This window comes from Periplaneta americana, chromosome 2, assembly GCF_040183065.1.
Source record: "Periplaneta americana isolate PAMFEO1 chromosome 2, P.americana_PAMFEO1_priV1, whole genome shotgun sequence".
NCBI lineage: Eukaryota > Metazoa > Arthropoda > Insecta > Blattodea > Blattidae > Periplaneta > Periplaneta americana.
Window position 1 is genome coordinate 61,611,813 of NC_091118.1, and position 7,649 is coordinate 61,619,461.

The 7,649-nt window shown below is 36.9% G+C and overlaps 1 long non-coding RNA gene across 1 annotated transcript; it reads right to left on the reverse strand.

Annotated features, from left to right (window-relative positions):
* Positions 1 to 2,709: 2,709 nt before the first annotated feature.
* Positions 2,710 to 4,048, reverse strand: LOC138695271 (uncharacterized). Its single transcript, XR_011331108.1, has 3 exons — positions 3,922 to 4,048; positions 3,199 to 3,368; positions 2,710 to 3,083 (listed from the first exon to the last, which is right to left on the reverse strand). It is a non-coding gene; the product is annotated as an uncharacterized lncRNA (long non-coding RNA).
* Positions 4,049 to 7,649: the final 3,601 nt, after the last annotated feature.

Below are 7,649 nucleotides of genomic sequence, written 5' to 3' on the forward strand. Positions count from 1 at the left end.
TTGTATTGAAGGCTAGTAATGTTATAAAATAAATAAACATTACGTTCTTCAGTTTAAGATTCCACGTTTTATTGATTATTTTATCCACTTTCCGTAATAGTAGGGCTAAATAATTCTGTGTGTGTATTTTTAAGTGTTTTAGGCAATGCTTCATGGAGGCCGTTTCTTTCTATCTTCTTTTTTGCTTAGCTGCAGCGTTTAACGTTTACCTCACATGTTAATTTATTACCTGTTAGTATTGTAAATTATTTTATCAATTTTATTTCGTCTGTCATATATCACAATACTGAAAGTTAAATAGGGCTTTCATACAAAATAACTCCGCAAATAGTTGTAATCACGCAAATGAAATTTGCAACCGCCATTTTCCAATGAAGGGAAGCACTTTTTTCTCGTCAATTGCCAAAGCGAAAGCGCTTTACTACAACGCTTTTAAAACACGCCTGGTTTCACTTTCAAAGTACGTTCTAAAATCAACTAAATCTATCTAAATTTTAAACCTGCCACCATAAATTTGTACTCGGTACTGTACTCGGTTCAACCGACTAATGACGTCTCAATAACTGCTCCGAACCGAACCGCTTCGTCTCCAGCCCTAGACTAAAGGTTATGGACATAAAAGGTGTGGACAAAATGTATGGATGAACGTAAATTGTATATTCAAGACAAGAGAACGTGGACGAAAGTTAATGGAGGAAACAAATTGTGGACAAAAGGTAGTGGACGAAAGGCCCGCAAACCATTCGAAACCCCAATTTCGTAAAATCGGAAAATACTATATGGTATTAAATCTAGGCCGTCGATAAGAGTTAGTTTTTATTCCTCGAAGAACGGCATTAAGTTCTGTCCTCAGCTTATAGTACAGAGCAGTCCTTGAGGACGTTTAGGCTATATTTGAAGGGAAAGAGTAATTACAACTGGAGTTTACAAACTAAAATGCAATAGTTGCCCACATTTTTACATAGGACAGACAGGAAGATCCTTTCACACAAGATATAATCACAGTCTACTATACAGTATATACAGTCACGAAGCTTGAGTTTTGAGGGTGCTAGAAGCAATAGACTGTGACGGTACTATTTTGCATTGCCTGTAATGAGGCGATATTAGCGATCCTAGTGGTGAGCAACTACCTAATGTTTGCATATTTACTACGTATTGAGCTTCGTGACTGTATATACTAGACTGTGATATAATGAACATATTAAAGCTATAACCAAACGCTTCATCACATCAAATTATGCAGACCACATTATCAACAATAATCATGACTACAATAATATACAAACATATGGAAATTTTACACATCACACCAAAAAGCTCACAGTTAAACATCTTAGAACAATACGAAATATATAAACATACAATAACATACCCACAACATATACTTAATACACAATTACAGTTCAATACCCACACATTATTATACATCATAACACACAAACAACCAGCCCCCACCATAACTACCCTCACCCCTACAATCGACAAATGCACATCGCAGAATTCAAGATCACCAGTAGTTCAAGAGACACTGATGAAGACGTAACATCACGTCGAAACGGGCCGTCTGTCCTTTTTTAAAATTATAACACTTTTTGACGCGTAACTAAGTCATTTTATGTTTTTAACAAACAAAGTGTTAACGTGAGCTTTAATCAATAAGTAATTACAAAGTTCGCTGAAGTAACTGTGCTACTTCATTCTTTGATGTAATATATTGATATTTGTGTCCTGGTATCTAAAGCTCATGAAAAGCGATTTCAATATCTTGCTCATTGCCCTCATAAATTATATTTCAATTAGAACTTATTTCGATGGCGACATGATATTCAAAACGGAAAAATTATCTATGGCAGAAACATAGATTAGATTAGATTAGATTAGATTAGATTAGATTAGATTTTATTAAAGTTATGAGTATTATACAAATGAAAGGTCCAGGGAAGAAACCAGATAAGTCTCTTTTTGTCGATATGGAGTTTGAGATGCCATTAGATTCTCTATGGAAAGGACTATCGTTTAGAGGTATGAAACAGGAAAAGAAACAGATTAGTCATGGGTTTATTTGACTTAAAATTTTTGGCGTACAGGAAAAGAAGTAGGTAAGTCGGGATTCTTTTATTATAGGATATCGCTTAATTTTCGTTAAGTTTGACAAACGATGACGTCAGAACACTCACATCACAACATGGCCGACGTAAATCAACACGACGAGTAAATAAAACTCACTGAGATATCACCTCAAATAACCCACTAACCTTCTCACATACGTCGACCTCATGTCACTGAGATATCATCTCAACTAACCCACTAACCTTCTCACATACGTTGACCTCATGTCACTGAGATATCACCTCAAATAACCCACTAACCTTCTCACATACGTCGACCTCATGTCACTGAGATATCATTTCAACTAACCCACTAACCTTCTCACATACGTTGACCTCATGTTACTGAGATATCACCTCAACTAACCCACTAACATTCTCACATACTTCGACCTCATGTCACTGAGATATCACCTCAACTGACCCACTAACCTTCTCACATACGTCGACCTCATGTCACTGAGATATCACCTCAACTAACCCTCTAACCTTGTCACATACGTCGACTTCATTTCAGTGAGATATCACCTCAACTAACCCACTGACCTTCTCACATACGTCGACCTCATGTCATTGAGATATCACCTCAACCAACCCACTAACCTTCTCACGTACGTCGACCTCGTGTCACTGAGATATCACCTCAACTAACCCACTAACCTTCTCACATACGTCGACCTCATGTCACTGAGATATCACCTCAACTAACCCACTAAACATCTCACATACGTCGACCTCATCTCACTGAGATATCGCCTCAACTAACACACTAACCTTCTCACATACGTCGACCTCATGTCCCTGAGATATCACCTCAACTAACCCACTAACCTTCTCACATACGTCGACCTCATGTCACTGAGATATCACCTCAACTAACCCTCTAACCTTCTCACATACGTCGACCTCATGTCACTGAGATATCACCTCAACTAACCCACTAACCTTCTCACATACGTCGACCTCATGTCACTGAGATATCACCTCAACTAACCCACTAACCTTCTCACATGCGTCGACCTCATCTCACTGAGATATCACCTCAACTAACCCTCTAACCTTCTCACATACGTCGACCTCATGTCACTGAGATATCACCTCAACTAACCCACTAACCTTCTCACATACGTCGACCTCATGTCACTGAGATATCACCTCAACTAACCCACTAACCTTCTCACATACGTCGACCTCATGTCACTGAGATATCACCTCAACTAACCCACTAACCTTCTCACATACGTCGACCTCATGTCACTGAGATATCACCTCATCTAACCCACTAACCTCACATACGTTGACCTCCTGTCACTGAGATATCACCTCATCTAACCCACTAACCTTCTCACATACGTTGACCTCATGTCACTGAGATATCACCTCATCTAACCCACTAACCTCACATACGTTGACCTCCTGTCACTGAGATATCACCTCATCTAACCCACTAACCTCACATACGTCGACCTCATGTCACTGAGATATCACCTCAACTAACCCACTAACCTTCTCACATGCGTCGACCTCATCTCACTGAGATATCACCTCAACTAACCCTCTAACCTTCTCACATACGTCAACCTCATGTCACTGAGATATCACCTCAACTAACCCACTAACCTTCTCACATACGTCGACCTGTCACTGAGATATCACCTCAACTAACCCACTAACCTTCTCACATACGTTGACCTCATGTCACTGAGATATCACCTCATCTAACCCACTAACCTCACATACGTTGACCTCCTGTCACTGAGATATCACCTCATCTAACCCACTAACCTCACATACGTTGACCTCATGTCACTGAGATATCACCTCAACTAACCCACTAACCTTCTCACATACGTCGACCACATGACATCACCCCATTGTCCAATCTAGCCAACATATATTCCCATAAACACAATACCGATATCCTATAGTCATATAGACCCGATAAGTCAACTGTTTCAGCGAAGAAACCAGGTTTCATGGAAAAAGTGACTTACCTGGTTTTTTTCCCTGAACCCTTCAAATACTATGGACATAGTCATAAGAACAAAACAGAGTGAATAAGATTATATTAGAAACTTAAGTTATTAACAGAGGACCCATAGTATTCACTAATATTATAAAAGGGATGATTAATCATCCAGTGTTTTAAAACATTCTTAAATTTGTTATAATTAACAGTGTGTGGAAACTTATGTAATCTAGTAAACATAGATACTGCCATGGACATAATTTTTTTTAACACTAGATTCAGTCAAGTGAAAATTGTATCTTGTATTATAATTATGATGGTCATATCTGTGATAATAATTTGCTAAATTTTTCTTTACCTTCAGGAAAGAAGTGAAGATGTAAAGAATAGCCTCATTTATGCATAGTGGTTCACAGTGCGCATCATAAGCAGAACCAGTTAAAATACGTAAGACTTCTTTTGTAGAAGGAGAAAATTAGATACATTAGTGCTATTTCCCCATACAGAAATACCATAGGTTATTATACTATTGAAGAAGGCAAAATAAGCACTTCTTACATATGTTTTAGGCACCAGTGATTTCAATTTGCTTAATAAATAAGTGACCCTTGAGAGTTTAGTACAAACATTATCAATATGTGGGGCCCAAGATAATTTGGGATCCAGTACAATTCCTAAAAGTTTACCAGATGGCTGAGAGTTGTAAATTGTGAAATCACTTTACGTAAACAACACATGTTGTGTGAAATAGAAACAGAGTATTTTTTCATAAGACGAACGTATTGAACAGAAATCTAAATTACTTTAGCAAGACTTACGCGAATATTTTTTCTGACATAGGACATTATATTTTAGTTTGTTGCGAAAATCCTGAGTTAATATCGTACAATACTCTATGAGAAAACAGCATACGCCACGGTACGCCCCATATCGACATTTAAATTTTCTCTGTTACCTCTTACAACATTCGTATTTGTCATTTGAAATCCATTCAGCTTGTAGCTAGCAGGGTCTTCAGAAACATTTCTTTCGTAAGAACTTGAATTTAATAAAGATCAGACTAGACTACGTCAGTGATTAATATCTAATTAAAACGATTTACACGTTGAGAAGTTTGATATCTCTTTTGGCGCTGAAATGAAATGCACTACATGTCTGCCAATACACCAAACTTTCTCCATTCACCGTTTGTGATCGTAAGTAGTATAGTACGCTTATATGTAAAACCATAACCTCTAGCATACACTCAAAAACGCATTTATGTCTATGAACTATCCAACAATCGTAAAAAAACTATCAACATTCAGTACATAGTCTACTGTATGTAAGTCTACATTATCTGAAAATATGAATGAATGAAGTGCATTTATCGATACACAATTATACAAACTCATGTATTATCGCCGCGGATTCGTGCTTAACATGTCGGCATCATACAATAACGTGCGGTTTGCTTTTAAAACAAAATTTTGCCAGCCGATTGTTGCTCTATAGGTTTCACTCTAAGCGTCACGTTGTCACGTCTACTTCCACGATAAGAATAAGCACTAGTTCATTATATTGTTAAATTATTATTATTATTATTATTATTATTATTATTATTATTATTATTATTATTTCATATACGAATACGTTGACATTCTTAACTCTCAATAATAACTCTTTAATGATAATTTTTAATCACATACCTTAATGTTCGTCCTCAGCACAAGACATTGCAACCTCGGTTTTAGTCCACGTGGATTAGACAAGTAGGTGTCATTTAATAATGGAAGCAGCTCATTGGTTGCAATATTGAAATTGAGGCGAGTGATTGGAGCAGCGACATAAGAAATTGAAAACAACAATACAATTAAATTTCAAAGACCTGCCGAATGTTATGCACGAGGCCGCTCAAAGACCTGCCGAATGTTATGCACGAGGCCGCTCAAAGACCTGCCGAATGTTATGCACGAGGCCGCTCAAAGACCTGCCGAATGTTATGCACGAGGCCGCTCAAAGACCTGCCGAATGTTATGCACGAGGCCACTCAAAGACCTGTACCGAATGATGAAGTCGGCACTCGCAGCTCAGAAGTGTGAATAATGCCGCTCAGTATTGCGGAAAAAGTATGAGTGCCATATTCTTACATGTAGATAATGTAGGCCTACATACATTATTTTAAATTATATTATGAAGTGAAAACAAGCATTTGTTTGTTATGCATCAATAGTAAAGTTATTTATCATTTATTATGTCAAACACTTATATCGTGTGACATATAGGCTTATAAGGTTACATTATTAAATACAAATCGTGTTAAGTTTTGTGTTGAGAATGAACTAAAACTAACTGGACAAAAATGATTACGCTTATTTCAAGATTGCAGCACATACAATAGCATTTTTATACAAATAATGCACAATAAATGAAAATTAAAAATAGAATACAAAATCTATGTGAAATTACCAACGTAGGTGCTCAAATAGCTGTTAATTAAAATTTACACACCTCTGAAGAGTACCTCTTACATTTCTACAAATATTTTTCTTCACGGGTTGCTTTGTGCATTAATTTCATGTCATGCAATTCTGATATAATTTTTCAAATCACCAACACTTCGTGTATTTCGAGTATAAACTTTGCCATAGAAATCTCTCCAAAAAAGAAATCCAAAGTGGAAAGTAAGATAAACGTCCTGGCCAGTGAATTGAAAATGTGGGAATAAAGGTCATATGAATGAGACTTTATTTGTAATTGTGTAACAACTCCGTTTATTTGTAGTTATGGATACTTATACTTGTGTGTGTTTCATAAAAGAATTTGTCGTGAAATAGCAGAACTTTAAATAATGGCCTAAAGAATGGCATAGAGATCGTTTTGTTGCTACTCTAAAGTTAAATGATTGTTCTTACTATCCCAGTAACCACAATTGTCAGTTAACACAGTCATAACTTCAAAGAAGCCTCATCGATCCGCAAAATATTATCATTTTTGTTCAGCATGACGACGTATAATAAAATTGTAATCTCCTGTCTGCGTGATCCTCCAATAAGCCATGAATTACATGTGGACGATAAACTTTCAAGCCACTAGAATTATATTTTAGCTCTTATGCAAAACTGAGAAGGAATTATTTACATTAAAGTTCTTAAATTCTTAAATAGAATTATATCCTCCATGTTCTCCTGGAATTTAAGATGGAAATATTTGTTCATTGCATGGTACGAGTATTTGAGATTTGTAATATACTAGGGCATTCAATAAGTAACGGCAATAATACTGTAAATCAGTTCTCCTAGCGGCGAGCATCGGAATCTTCTATACCTAATCACGGCCGACTTGATGCTCCCTTCGCTTCAGAAGTTCAGAATCTTCACATCTCTGCAGTGAAAATCATGTCCATCGAGCAAGAGAGCGCAAGTCTGTTCTGGTAAGACAAAACCCACATTCTTGTCGCTGTAGACCATATTTTCTTAGTTCTTCCTCACCTTCTACACCCGTTTCAGGTTTTCTGCCAAGCTTTAAAACAAACGTGATCTTGTTTTAATTACCGCTGTAGAGTTTGTCGTGGTGTACCATACATCCTG